At 42.1% G+C, this 15,647-nt stretch overlaps 1 non-coding gene across 1 annotated transcript; it reads left to right on the top strand.

Moving 5' to 3' along the window:
- Positions 1–14,319: 14,319 nt before the first annotated feature.
- LOC136530245 (small nucleolar RNA R71) lies at positions 14,320–14,428 on the top strand. Its single transcript, XR_010777728.1, has one exon. It is a non-coding gene; the product is annotated as a small nucleolar RNA R71 (small nucleolar RNA).
- Positions 14,429–15,647: the final 1,219 nt, after the last annotated feature.

The raw sequence follows: 15,647 nt of genomic DNA, 5'->3' as shown, positions 1-15,647 counted from the left end.
ACCCTAGGGTAGTGAAACATGAGACCTTTTCATGCAATCAACAATTTGCAAGAACACCCAGAGCATAATCTAGCAGAGCAAGGTTTCCCTAGGCCACCGCCAAACCAGTAGTATAGAAGCTTCGATCAAGCTCCATGTGGTGGGCGTGGGGGACGAGGCCCCTGCTGTGGATGCGATGGCAGAGGAAGGGGAAGAAACCAGAGGACACCTTACTATGCCATGTGTGGCAAAAACACATGTCATTTCACAAAATACTGCAATTGCAACAAAATGCCTAGAGAGCTTAAGGAGAAAGACGAAGCTACGAAAAGCAGTGAAACATCTGACCATGTGTTCCACAACAGAACTCGCGAAATGGTAAATAATTAGGGTTACGACAGCCCCTATTTGGCAAAAAGCGGCAACAATCTCCAACACCCTGACTTTTTGCATGGGTACAACTAGCACCCATATATATGGCAACAGCCGGCATTCCTCGTATATCAGCATTTCGTCCAACATCTGGGGCAATCAGCTGCTGTGTCCTCACCAGTTTAGCAAGAGCAGCAATAATCAAGCTAACCTCATCTCACAAAGCAAGAAAATGCCCAAGAGAATCAGGCCATCAACAATGTCCTCCCATCCCAAGGCCACATATTTGCAATCACTGGTGGATCAAATCAAGAGCATGAAAACAAGAGGGCCAAAAAGGACTATGAAAGGAGAGTCCACACTGTCTCACCAAGGGTACCGCTCAATAGGCCAGCTTGGTCCATGGTACCAATTACCTTTGATGAAAGTGTTTTCCATGTGTGAGATTTCCTGCACATAGACGCTTTCATAGCGACAACAAACATAGCTGGGTTTACTGTACACAACATCCTCGTAGACAATGGAAGCTCTACCGACATTCTCTTCATCAAGCCTTTTGAACATATGAACCTCGATAAGCGAACACTACAACCAGCCAGGAACTCACTGTCTTAGGGAAAAAGATAGACTCCTTAGAGAAGAAAGCAATCCCGATCTCTTTCGTAGAAGGAGAAAAGATCTATGCTAAAATGGTAACTTTTGACATAGTCAACATGGATTATCCATATACCACCATCTTCGGTAGGGGAGTCCTAAACAAATTTGAAATGGTGATAAAGCAAAGCTACTTATGCATGAGGATGCCATCCCCTTTTGGGATAATTATAGTACATAGAGATCAAGCTGTGTCTAGGCAAATAGAGGGCAAACCAATTCTAGGATATAGCCTCATAAATGAAGTAGCAAAGAAACCACCTCATGAAGAAACAAACAGTGAAAAGGTAGTCAGGCCAAGGGCAGAAGCTGTTGAAGACACTCAAAAAGCCCCCTTATCAAAATTAGTGCTAGAAAAGTTCATGCACGTAGGTTTTGACCCCACAAAAGATGAGAAAGACAGTCTGATAGCTTTTCTTGACGAGAACCAGGACGAATTTGCCTGGTCGGCAAAAGATCTACAAGGCGTCAGTCACGACATCGCCTAGCATAACCTAAACATAACAAAAGGGGCAAAACCGAGGAAGCAAAAATTGAGGAAGATGTCCATAGAGAGAGCAGAAGCGGTGAAAGTAGAGGTTCAGAGATTACTCGATGCTGGCATCATCAGACCGGTATAATATCCAGAAAGGCAAGCTATTGTTGTAATGGTTAGAAAGAAGAATGGGAAATGGTGAATGTGCGTTGACTTCATTGATTTGAACAAGTGTTGCCCGAAAGATCGATATCCGCTCCCAAGAATTGACAAGTTAGTCGACATCGCGGTTGGGTGCGAGGTGATGAGTCTGCTAGATTGCTTCTCTGGGTATCATCAAATCTGGTTAAACCCCGAAGACAAAGAGAAAACAAGCTTCATCACTCTAGGAGGAACTTACTGCTACCAGTGGATGCCCAAGGGACTGTGAAATGCAGGCCCCACTTTTTCTAGAATGACAGATGGAGTTTTTGACAAGCAGAAAGGCAGAAATCTTGTAGCATACGTCGACGACATTGTGATTAAGAGCGATAAGAAGGAGACCCACATTCAGGATCTCCAAGAAACATTCAAGAACCTAAAAAAGAGCAGCCTCAAGTTAAACCCAGTCAAATATATATTTGGCATCAAGAAAGGCAAATTGCTCGGTTGTCTAGTAACAGTGAGAGGCATCAAAGCAAATCCTGAGAAGATAGTAGCAATAGTCAACATGTATCCACCTACAAGCAGAAAAGCAGGTGCAGAAGCTTATTGGCAGATTAGCAGCACTAAATAGGTTCATCCCAAGATCAGTCGAAAAAGGCTTACCTTTCTTCAGAACCCTTCAAAGCTCAGATCATTTCTAATGGGGATCTGAACAACAAGTTTTCAATGAGCTCAAAACCTACTTGACCAAATTAATGACATTGTCTAAGCCTTCGCCATCAACAACACTACTGCTATATCTAGTAGCGTCACCCACAACAGTCAGCGCTGTCCTGGTCGAAGAGAAGGAGCACAAAAACAAGATGAAGCAGTTCCCAATATACTTCATATCAGAGGCTTTATCAGGAGCAAAGCTCAACTATTTTGAACTGGAGAAAATAGCATACACAGCGGTCATGGCATCAAGAAAGCTATAGCATTATTTCCAAGCTTATCGCATCAAAGTCCCCTCAGCGTAGCCACTAGAAGCGGTATTTCGCAATAGCGAAGCCACTGGAGGAATCAGAAAATGGGCCACGGAGCTGAACAAATTTGTAGTTGATTTCGAACATAGATCATCAATCAAGTCGCAAGCACTCGTAGACTTCATTACGGATTGGACCTCAGTAGCCTTCGACACCACACTACAATTTGAAGAACCAACTTGGACCGTGCATTGTGATAGAGCCTAGGGAATGGCTGGCGCGGGTATAGTAGCAATATTAACGCCACCGAAAGGTCCAAAGCTTCGCTACACAGCTAGGCTAGAATTTCTCATGACCAACGACATAGCTGAATAAGAGACAATGCTCCTAGGGTTACGAAAGTTAGGACCCTAGGGGTCAGAAGATGTATAGTCAGGTCAGACTCCTAGGTAGTAGTGGGGCACGTCGAGAAAGAATTCACCACAAAAGAGCCCGAGTTAATCAAGTACTTAGCAGCAGTAAGAAGAATGGAGAAACATTTTGCTAGATTGACTTTTTGCCACATTCTAAGAAACAAAAATGCTAAGGCAGATGAGTTATCAAAAGTAGCTGCGCAAAGAGCACCGATGCCAGCAGACGTATTCTATCGAGATCTGTCAGTCAAGGCCATACGAGAAGAGTAGGCACGACCCTACAGCGTGCATGCCATCGCAAGCAAGGACTAGAGATCCCCCACATTCGCATACCTCAATGGAACCTATGAGCCAAAAAGCAAACATGAAACATATAGAATGAACTCCAGGATGAAACAATACTCCATCATAGCGGGAGAGCTATACAAAAGCGGAATTGTCACGCCGATGTTGAAATGTATAGGCAGAGAGCAAGGAATCCAACTGCTAAGCAAGATGCACGCTGGAATGTGTGGGTCTCATAGGGCACCGCATGAAATCGCCCATAGAGCAATGAGACAAGGGTTCTTTTGGCCTACAATAGTAGAAGACACGAAGGAGTTGGTCCGCAGTTGTGAAGGTTGCCAAATGTTTGCTAAAAAGCAGAAAGCCCCAGCTAACCTGACTAAGTCAATCTTTCCTACATGGCCATTCCAGAGATGGGGGGTCAACATAGTAGGGCCATTGCTAATAGCGCTCAGGAATCTGCGTTTGGCCACAGTAGCCCTAGAGTATTTCACAGAATGGATTGAAACCAAGGCATTGGCGAAGATCACATCGGGCACCCAAACCAGTTTTGTGTGACAAAGGATTATCTGCCATTTCGGGGTCCCAACCTACATAACAGTTGATAACAGGAAGGAATTCGACTGCACTTAGTTCAGAAATTTTTGCAGTGAGTTAGGAATCAAGCTAGCATTCGCATATGTCAACCACCTAGAAAGCAATGGAGCTGTCAAAAGGGCGAATGGCCTGATTTTCAATACAATATCAAAAGCACTATTCAATTTGCCATAAGGAAAATGGGCGCATGAGTTGATCACTTCTATCTAGGGCCATAACATCTCGTGTACCTGAACAACAGGGTTCACCCCATTTTGCCTTCTGTATGGTGAAGAAGCAATCACACTAGAAGAACTCAGGTTGGGCTCTTTTCAGACTGAAATCATAGCAACCACTCTAATACAGCGATATGTGGAACTCAAAACAACAGAAAATGCCAGGTTGTAGTTTGCATCAAACCTCGACAAATATCATGAAGAAACAAAGACATGGAGGGACAAGAAGGTTCTACGAAAGAACATCAATCCAGGCGACATGGTGCTCATTCGTCATCCCAACAAGTAGGGCAAGTTGTAGTCCTAGGGGTACGGCCCGTTCGCGGTGGTGAACATGGTCAAGCTAGGAGTTTATAGGCTGCTCAATAAAGAAGGGGTCGAGACAAGCCACATGTGGAACGCAGACAACCTGCATCACTTCTACCCTTAGCATCTTTGCCCCTAGAGGGTTGTAAATTTTCTTTTCACCATTTTTTTGTAAACATCAAAAAAGGATCTACACTCTTTTTCCTCACAGGGGAAGCCTTTATGAAAAGGCGTGAGGTTTTTTAATGAGGCAATCCTCTATATCTTGTTAAAACAATGCGAACTTACTTTTCCCCACACAAGGTCTAAAAAGTCGGACGTCGAAACAAAACCTGACCTCGGTAGGCTCTGGATATCGATGACTGTAAGCACCAAGTTAGGTTATGTTGTTATGCACTCGTGCAGAATGTCACGATCAAAAACTCAGCAACCAAAAGACAAGCCTGAGGGCTACACAAGCTTTTCGCATCACCAAAAAGGAGTGAAAGCGAAAAATCAAAGGCCTAAGGGCCATTAGGACGTTCTGCCCTACCAAAAAGGAGTGGGAGCGAGCGTCAAAAAGCCAAACAGGCATAAAAAAGATTCGCACCACCAAAAAGGAGTGGCGACGAATGTCAAAGGACTAAGGGCCACAAAGCATTTAGTACCACCAAAAAGGAGTGGGAACAATGATTACAAGCCTAAGGGTGCAAAAGCCTATTCACAGCGCATTAAAGATTGGAAGCAAATGCAAGCAACACAAGAAACAATAAAGCATTTGCCAAATCTAGATGCAAAGGACAAACGTAGACATGTCTTTGCCATCCCCTCGCCCTAAAAGATTGGGGGGACAATGCCTTTTTGCCTATGTGATATGCCGAGGGGCTAGCAGAGGAGCCAATCGAGCGTTCGTGTATCCCCTCACCCTAAAAGGTTGAGGGGACAGTGTCTTTTTGCATAAGCGATATGCAAGGGGCTAGCAGAGAAACCACTCTGAACGTTCATGTCTTCATGCATCCTCTCACCCTAAAAGGTTGGGGGGATGATGTCTTTTTGCCTAAGCAATATGCCAAGAAGCCACTTCGAGGGTTCGTATCTTCGCGCATCCCTTCACCCCAAAAGGTTGGGGGATAGTTTCTTTTCTCCTAACCGATAGGTCAAGGGGCTAGCACCTAAAAAGGATTGGGGGATGGCGCAATTAAACCAAAACAAAGCGATGGTGCCTAAGTTTTAGAGACAATCAATTAATGAAAGCATGTACATAACAAAACAATTGTACTATACGCACAAATTGTTTTACACAGTGAATTAATAGGCAAGGTTACAAGCACTGCAAATCACCCTCACATCAAAGTACGCTCTACCCCTGGTGGGGCGAAGATAAAAGTTGTATCGATGGTTTTCCAAGTCTAATGTCATTCCATTGGCAGGCTCCTCCTTAGGATCCTTTAAACCAGATGTCGAGGTCTCCCTACGACCACGCTTGGTTTGCTCTCGATGTGCCTTTCGCTCCTCCAAAATGGCCGGATCGAACTCTAAATAGAAAAACTAATTAAGAAACTCTTCTTTCCTAAGCATGCGGTAAAAGCGAGACCTCAAAAACCCAATCATGCTAGAACCAGGAAACTTCTCGTGATGCTGAGACCAAGAAGCGCATCCAACATAAAAACCATTACAATTTATCATTAAAGGATAAATGCCCATAGGTTGCGCAAGCCCCATGTCAGGAACCTGTGCACCGAAACTATAGTAGTTTAATGTCAAGTCTTTATATCAAACATGAAACCAAAATTAATTGTTTCGAACTATCTAGAATGGCGGGTCCTAATGTTCTACCCCATCTTGCCCAAAGTTTTTGTCTGGAGCGCCTGCGTTATCCTCGCCCGTGGTCTCAATGGTAGGGGTAGGCGGAGCATCCGCATCACCTGAACCACCCCCGCTCATGCCGTCCCACACATTTTGCTCAACAATGAATTTTTTCACTTTCTCCTTGATGGTCGCGCATTCCTCGAGGGTCTACAAAAAAGATATTAAACACTTTAAGACAACCACCGCTTTCCACAAAAGGATCCATGTAGCGAAGGGTGAAGACCTTTAGAAAGGAAGCATACCTGGTCGTGGCTCATTGCAGCCCTAAGAAGCACAAGATCCTAGCCGCCTAGATGCTAGAACCTGTCAAAAAACCTCTGGGCTGCGTCGTGCTCACGGCTATGACTGGGGGTCCATAATCTTAGCCTTCTCAAGGTGGTTACACCCACACTCTTCTAGGGCCTGGGCAAAGGCATGTAGTGAAATGAAGGAAGCGTATTCCCGCCCAATGGCCATGTACTCGCCCAAGCTAGATAGCTCATTGGCCAGCCAATCCATGAAGTCAACTATGGGACGTCTTGAGGCATCTCCGTCTCCTCGCCCACGCTTTGAATCAAATCCTTGTAAATGTTTGTCATTTTCTACGCATCTGTGACAATCTTATTGCGCTCATCGCGCCTCTGCTGGTGGTACTCCTCAAAGTCCTAGTGCATCTTCTCGATTTGCTCCTCGGTGGTTTTGCAAGCTGCCTCATTCTCTTCGGCCAATTTTTGCCGCTTCCAGCTCACGCTCAAGGGCTCAAATCCTTTCATCCTTCGTCGCCAGATCCATCTCTAGGCCCTATCGAGAAGCTTGCCCTTGGTGTTTGAGCCCCTGAGCCAGAGGCATAGCCTGCAAAAGTCAAAAGCAACATATCAAACCATCGCTAGGCAAAAAAAAGAGCGATAAAACGAATACAAGAAAATACCCATCAACTTACACTGGCGGCATGAAAGTTCACCGCCTCTATAAGAGACGAATTAGGGATCTTCAAAAGGTCCCTCTCCACCTCAGGAGCCAAGAACGGGCCGGCGCACATGTTGGTGAAATTGGCCGCACTTTGGCTCCGTAGCAGGCCCACAACCCGATGATCCATGTTGGCGATCACCTGGGAGCTCGATGCAGCCCCTAAAGAACTAGCAATCCGGTAAGACTCCTCCTTCGTGGAATTGGTTATGGTTTACTTCTCCATCAATAGCATAAGTTATTAATACATGTCCGTGCCAGACCTTCCCTATGGTAAAAATATAAATAATGATACCTGAAATACTCCTGAGTGAAGTGCTACAATGGTATAATTATCTGTGTGCTTGCAGATTCCTTTCATTTATATATATTCTTTCTAGTCACATGAAATATTAAAGTGCTTCTTAGTGTCATTCTAGAAGTGGCACTAGATTTTACCAACAAGCATTTCTGGCACCAACACTAGGGATGAGAACCTAGTAAAAGATGCTAAGGAATGTAAACAACATAGGGTGACTACTTAAAACAAGTGACACATTAATAAATACCAACACCTGGCCAAGATCTTGGCTGATGGGCCAGCGATACTACGGCTGTGGATGCCTTCGCTCTAACCTCTCATTGGCAGATCAGTTGAGATTTGGTGGAATAGTGGATAGCATGAGACAGCCCTCCGTTGAGTAGTGAAACTCGGTTTCTTGAGTTTGAGCGAAGAGATGGATACATTTTTCTGAATCTTGGCATTGCACCATCGGATGCTTTTTCTATGGACTTTAGCTTTGTGAATTGTATAGAGCACAAAGCCAAAGAAATTATTGGATTTTATGGCGATAGGGAGCACAAGGGTGGATGCCAATGCTTGGCCGGGAAAAGGCGTTTGAACCATGTCTTCGAAGCAATGGACCTCTGCTACGCCGATTGGTCAGGCCCTTTGACCAGTCTTCCAGATGACAACATTGCCCCTCGTGGTCGTGGGGCTAGAGGGCGAAGAGGCAGAGGATGAAAGGTGATGGCTGGACGTTGAGCGAATACCATCGCGTTGGAGTCACACAAGAGCAAACTTGGCGGCCGAGGTCACGGTGTCACGGAGCTAGCCAATGTCCGGATCGGAACAGAGATTGTGGGCAACGTGGGTAATAGCAAAAAGATCGTCATCGGCCAGACCCACTGATTCAGCCAAGTCTGGACTGAAATGGTAGCATCATGGTTTTTCTTTCTAATTTTCTTTGTTGCTACCTTCGCTGTGGCTCTTTATTTTTTATGTATTCATGCCTTATTGATGTTCTTATGCATTGCCGATGTTGATGCCGTAGGCTGGCTTGAGCTTTCATGGAATGGCTGGCAAGGCAAAGGTTGCGAATGTGTCCGACGCCTTCGGTGCGGACCCCATGTCCGTTGGTGATGTTTTTGGGAGGAAACATAAGAAGAATTCTCACAAGTCTAGAACCCCTCGAAGGACATAGGCATGAAAAAGGCAAGACTGGCTTCTACAGAAGATGTAGCCTCTACTCGCCCGACCCCTACTCCCATGGTGTCTCCTGATATTTCAGGCTCTCAGCTGCAGGGTAAGTCTAGATTTTATGCGGAGTATATTCGGTTAAGCGACAACCTAGTTCACGGGCAACTTTTCGATCACGGGGAGCTACGATTGAGTTCCCGACCTGAGGACTATGGTGACATGCAAGTTTATTCAGGGTAAAACAAATAGGATAAATTATTTATATGATAAGTATGGATCAATGATAATTCACTCAGAGTACTCTTTTCTATGGCCTTAGCATGGTTAATAAGTAGAATATTAGAGAAATAATTCCTAAGTCATTCTTAATTACAAGTCAAAGCATACATTGATTAGTGCAATTACACATAGTAGTCATGGCTAAGGTCATCTTTATATCTACACATAAGGGATATTACTAAGGAAAATTAAGAACAGAGCTTGCTCATCCTTCGTAACCAGACCCTACTTGCACCTATATTCGAGGAGTGGACTACAAAGGACTCAACAGGAGTGTCATATCCGCGATCTACCACATGACCCGAGATATAGGGTGTATCCGTAGGTAAACAACGTATAAGCACCACGCTTACACAATGTTGACCACTCACCCCATGTACACCAGAGCGAGCGCTATATGAACTTATGCATAAACATAATGATAAACTAGCTATACTAAGTATATAATCAAAGTAGACAATGAACATTATAACAAAGAACATGAATATTGTGAATACCAATATTGTCATAACCATTGTAGCAAACATATAAAAGTAATGGAGTTACAAAAGAGAGGGGTACAAATATTATACCAAACCACACTCTTGACAAGATCATGAATCCAAGCGAAGCCTACTTGCCTCCCTCTAGACCTAGCTTAACTAGCTATGCCATAGAATGTGGTGAAGCTCTAAGGATGATTAGGGTTTCTGTTTTCTCAAATGACTTATGCCTCAGGGGGTGGCAGAGGCTGGTATATATAGGCTAGAGCATCAATCGGAGCCCTTGGATCAAACCAACTTAAAGGGCAGCGTAGATGCAACCTAGGAGGTGGTGGAGAACTAACATAACAATAGGGGATAACATGTGGGCCCCAAGGGGACGAGCGGCATATAGGTGGGGCTGGCCCGCCCCACCTGGTGGCGTCTCGTCCTCCGCTTCAGTGTGGAGTCCTCTCAAATCTTCTAGAACCTTCTGGGGTAATTTTCGCTGTGAATTAGCGCGATTAAATCTGACATGTAGGTCCACCTTGATGGTTTTCTAGACAAACCCTGCAGAAAATACAGATTGAACAAAACTCATGGAATTTGTTAGTTTAAACCCCTAGACCTTCGTTGGTGATTATATTTATGCTCTTATGCATGTTATATTGATGGTTTATAATGGTTGATAATTGCCGTCAACAAACTCCCCCAAGCTTAACCTTTGCTAGCCCCTTAGCAATGCTAAACTCAGTAAATGGATTAGGAGTTGCATCGATGCTTTCACTCCTCAAAAGTACACATGTGTTCAAAGAAGAATTCTCCTTTGGATTAGAGTAAACCAATCTGACTTTCAAACTTACCCATATTACCTTCAACCATGGGGCTTCTCAGCCTTCACTTTGGTCTTGAGCAATTGAAAGACAGAACAATCAAGTCAAGCATTGTCTTAAGTTCTTTGTTCAATCATTATTCCAGAGTTTTTATAGATTTTCAAAATAAAACTTAGAGCTTTCTTTGTATGACACTCTCAAGTCTCTCAATATATGTGATATTTATAGATCCTCACTAAGGCAATAGTGATATTTTGCCTTTCTTTCCTCCTACAACTAAAACTTATGTGGAGCTCATAGGAGTGGAGAAAGCATAAAAGAGCATACTTGCAATACATATATTGTAAAGTCAAACCTCGAATCCAAAGAGAGTTGAGTCATACAATGAAATCAAAATGTGCATGTGTGTGGATATATGTGGTAGATATATATGGTGGCTAACCTATTTCTACTATGCTCCTTGAAAACATATCTCTCCTTTGAAACTTGGAAACAATTTTGCAAGAAAACATGGGCTATCTTATTCATCTTTTCTTCTTCTTTTTTCAGGCGGGCATCTGAGTACCCATTGTTTTCAATATCTCATACACTTGTCCATTTTTTCTCATCTCTTTTTTCTTTTTTTTCTTTTTTTATGAATAACTTTTGCATAGCCCCATGTCTTTTTTCTGCAACAAAACTTTTGTGAGATAGCAACAAGAACTTGGAGCATTTATTTGGTGGATATCCTATCAAGAATATTTTTAGTGTGTTTCTCCCAGTGTAGAAGTAAACCATTTTTGGATGGATCTAGATGGAATGGCATGTTGTTGCGCCAACCCCAAGTGTAGGAGTAGTGCATATTTGGGTGGTGTGTACATGATTTTGATTTTAAGAGCATGACAAACCTCTCATAAGGGTCAACAAAGCTTGACTAAACTCAATGCAAAACAAGCAACATATATGTGGAAGTTTTTCTAATCTAAATATCATGTATGGCTTTGGTAGGAATTCAAGCTTTGTCATACAGGAGCTCATCAAGTAGGATTTTCATATTTTTCAAAAGATAAATCTCCTAAACTTTAGTGTCACTTGGAACAAGATAAACAACAGCTCAAACCTTCTCATATGCTACCCATGAGTTTCAAGTTCAGAGTAAATTCTTATATCAAAACAGTCGTATTCAAAACTCAGGAGAATTCAAGGCTGAAAACTAGGTACTTGAAAGGAATTACAACAGAGCAACTATTCATCATGTCCATGTTAAGAGATTATCCTTCAGAGTAATTTTATTTATTCAGCTCTTAAAAATAGAAAACTAGACACACACTTTTTATTTTGTTTCTATTTTTAAGATCACACCTTACTATTATATATAGCTAATACAAATATAAATTTTTATTTTGCTTTTAGTTTGTTATGCACCTTTTTATGACTTAGAAATAATAGAACAAAAGAGAAATAAATACTTAGCTAGATACATGGGGATGCCTTTTCCCCAAGCTGGATGTTGGTGCGGTCAAATGTTGAAGTTGAATGATCCTTTTTAGAGCAGATTTGCTAGCGGCTGTCCCTCTCATCCCGGGATGGAATCATATGAAGACAACCGGGTGAATTTGCTCTTGATCTTGGTGCATCATCCTACAAAATACCAACAAAAATACCAAAACTCTTGGAATGGATTAGGATAAAAGGGTTAGCGATCAACCATCCGGAGATTAGTTATTCCTGAGGTTTAGAAATATTTCTGTTTTGGTAGATTTTTAACAGGATGTCTTTCTAATATCTTTTTGAATTTTCCATTTTTATATGCATACAATAAATATGTATGAATGGTATTTTTATTTTTATGCCACCACGGTAAATATTCTTATGGGCTTTTACACACCGTAAAATTACTCACGTGGGGCTTAAGATTTTATGATGATAAAAATTTTATTTTCTTTTCTAAATGTAATACCAATGCAGGAAAGTAAAGATGCTAAAGTGAAAAGAATTCATGCAATGCTAGGAAGTAAATATGGATAACTACCGATGTTACCTCCCGGCGAGGGTTCCGATTTTTAAGTCCTCCAGACAGGACTCTTCTCCTATCTTGTTCATTCCTTGGGTGCATCAGTTGGCCCCAGGGATGGAGACCCTAATTGTTGCACCTCTTGTGATGGTGACTCTATTGATGTCACTTTTTCCTTCTACACCTGCTTGGTCTGTGGACTGATCTTAGGCAGAGTAGATTTATCATTCACAACTTCTTTAGGTTCTTCATCTTCTTCCCATTCATTCTTTGGGAGTTGATTCTTTTGGTTTCGGGATGATCGATGTCTCCTCCTAGAGCGAGACTTCTTCGGCTGCTCATAAGTGGTATAACTATTAAAATAACAGCATACCTTCTCTCTAGGGAATTAGAAGTGGACTTGTCTAGATCCGACGTAGATGATCGTGTTGGTTGTGTTGAGGAACGGTCTTCCCAATATGATAGGTGTATCATCTTCTTCTTCACCCATGTCTAGAACCATGAAGTCGACAGGGGCAAACTGATCGCGTATTCTTACCATGACATCTTTTGCTATTCCTTCCAAAAATCAGATTGGTTGGTCCGCCATCTGCAATTGCATATATGTAGGGAACAAATGTTTGTTACCAAATAAATATTCATATGTTACCTTGGACATTATGTTAACACCCAATCTAATTTCGTAGAAGGTCTTATGGAAAATTCTTTGTCCAATGGTACACTTGATCGTTGGTACGCCTGGATCATCCTTCTTAGCAAGGAATGGTGAAGCGAGGAGGTGGTCGTACTCTAATCAGAGTGTGTTGATCATGTTAACTGATTCTTCTTGTGATTGCCTGACCTTATTCTTCCTCCTCCTTTTGTTCTTCTTCTTGGTCACTGTTGTCTCTTCGGGTAGGTATGGCGTCTGTGAATGTGTAGGAGATTGCAGGATGCGACTCTTGAAAGAAAACTTCTCCTTTTTTCCTTGATTGTGAAGCAGATCTTGGCACTATCCACGAAGATGATGTCTTTTGCAGTGCTTAGGAAAGGTTGGCCCAAAATAATGGTGCCCTTACATATCCACCTATTTCCAAAACCACAAAGTCTACAGGAACATATGATTGTCCCACTCGAACAATGGTGTCTTCAAGAACTCCCTTAGGGTAGCAAAGTGACTGATCTACAAGTTGCAATCGCATATTTGTGTACAAGAAAGAATCTCCATTAATTTTATCATAGATTACCTTAGGCATGATGTTGACACTTGCTCTGAAGTCATAGATAGCTTCTTAGAAAATGTGCGATCCAATGGCGATGGGGATGATAGGTCTTCCTAGATCGCTCTTCTTTTCTGATAAGGTATAATCTATCCACCTTCCTGAAGATGGTTGTATATAGTAGTATGTTGCATTGTGAATATCGACAAAATTTGTAGTTTCTAGATCTTCCGATTGTGCTAGAATCTTACCTTTGTTGGACGGAGGAACAACAACTGCCAGCTGAACTATTTGTGATTCTACCATTTTATTAAAGCTATGCTGGTTCTTAATGGTAGAAGTAAAGCTAACCATTCTTTTATTTAAGTTCTCTAGAATTTTATCATTGGTAGCTACCTTTCCAGATAATCCCTCCATAAGTTTAGATTGGCCAGCAATTAAATCTCTCAAGGGTGGTTGATTGAAATTTTTAAAATCATTACCTTGATAGTTACCTTGGTAGTTCGGCCTCTGTTGCTGATTCCATCCTCGATTCTGTTGAGAACGAGAGTAGTTGTTGACAAAGTTCGCATCCTCATGGATTTTAGGGCAGTTGCTCCCTAAATGCCCAGTGTTTCTACACTCCTCACACATCATGCAGGAATCATGAATGCGCATGACTTCTTGCTTCTCATTGGCTCGATCTTCGAGCTTCTTCATTAGCAGATCCATCTTGGCAGACAACATGTCTACCTCCTTGAGTTGATGCATTCCTCCACCTCTCTTATGGGTCTAAAGACATTCTTCATTCCAACCTTGGTGAGTGATAGGAATGCACCTCCAGCAGCAGCATCCATAGTCTCACGGGTACTGTTGGTCAACCCATGGTAGAAAGTCTACATGAGTAGCCAATTCTCCATCCCATGATGAGGACATTCTGCAATGTAATCTTGAAAGCATTCCCATGCCTCAGGGATAGATTCATCATGTTGTTGCTGAAAGCTTGAGATTCTCCTATGTAGAGCATTGGTCTTGCCCGTGGGAAAGAATTTTGCTAGGAAGGTACTGGAGCAGTTATCCCATGTAGTATTTCTATCTTTGTTGCTGTAGAACCATTGCTTTGCCTTCCCCAAGAGTGAGAATGGGAAGGGATGAAGTAGTATGGCATCTTGGGTTACTCCTTTGATGGTGAAAGTGCTACAGATCTCCAGGAAGTGTTGGAGATGTGCACTCGCATCTTCATGTGCCTTTCCACAAAACTGGCTTGCTTGCACCATGTTGATAAGGGCTGGCTTGAGCTTGAATCCATTGTCTCCAACATTGATTGTTGGTCTTGTTCGGATGTTGGCTGTAGTTGGAGCAGAGAATTCATGAAGAGTCTTGTTAGCCATGTCTTCAAATTCTAGTGTTAAGCTTCGCCTTATATGATTGTCTTCCGACTATAAAGCTAAAACTTTCTTGAGTTTAGCCTTAGTTCTCTTGAGTAATGCTTCTAGATCGTCAACGTAGTTTGTCAGAAGATCAAAATTAGTCATGCATTACCCTGCATAAGATACACAAGTAGATAAAACAAGGGTAAACCTGTTTGAGCAGAGGTCAATGGTTATTTCGATCACATCAATAAGTATAAGTTTATCAATACTTCCTTTGCCTAGCTATCTTCCCCGACAATGACGTAAAAAATGCTTGTTGGTATTTATTAACGTGTCACTTGTTTTAAGTAATCACCCTATGTTGTTTATATTCCTTAACATCTTTTACTAGGTTGTCATCCCTAGTGTTGGTGCCAGAAATGCTTGTTGGTAAAACCTAGTGCCACTTCTAGAATGAAACTAAGAAGGACTTTAATATTTCATGTGACTAGAAGAATATATATAAATGAAAGGAATCTACAAGCGCAAATAATTATACCATTGTAGAACTTCACCCGGGAGTATTCCAGGTATCGTTATTTATATTTTTACGATAGGGAAGGTCTAGCACGGACATGTATTGATAACTTATGTTATTGATGGAGAAGTAAACTATAACCAATATTCTACTCATAACAGGGGTAAGTCATAGGATAAATTATGTATATGATAAGTATGGATTAATGATAAATCACTCAGAGTACTTTCTATTGCATTAGCATGGTTAAGTAGAATATTAGAGGAATAATTCCTAAGTCATTCTTAATTACAAGTCAAAGCATACATTGATTAGTGCAATTACACCTAGTAGTCATGGCTAAGGTCATATTTATA

The sequence above is a fragment of the Miscanthus floridulus genome, chromosome 19, assembly GCF_019320115.1.
Source record: "Miscanthus floridulus cultivar M001 chromosome 19, ASM1932011v1, whole genome shotgun sequence".
Lineage (NCBI taxonomy): Eukaryota > Viridiplantae > Streptophyta > Magnoliopsida > Poales > Poaceae > Miscanthus > Miscanthus floridulus.
Note: the sequence above shows the minus strand (reverse complement) of the source record. Positions and strands in the feature narration are given on the sequence as shown.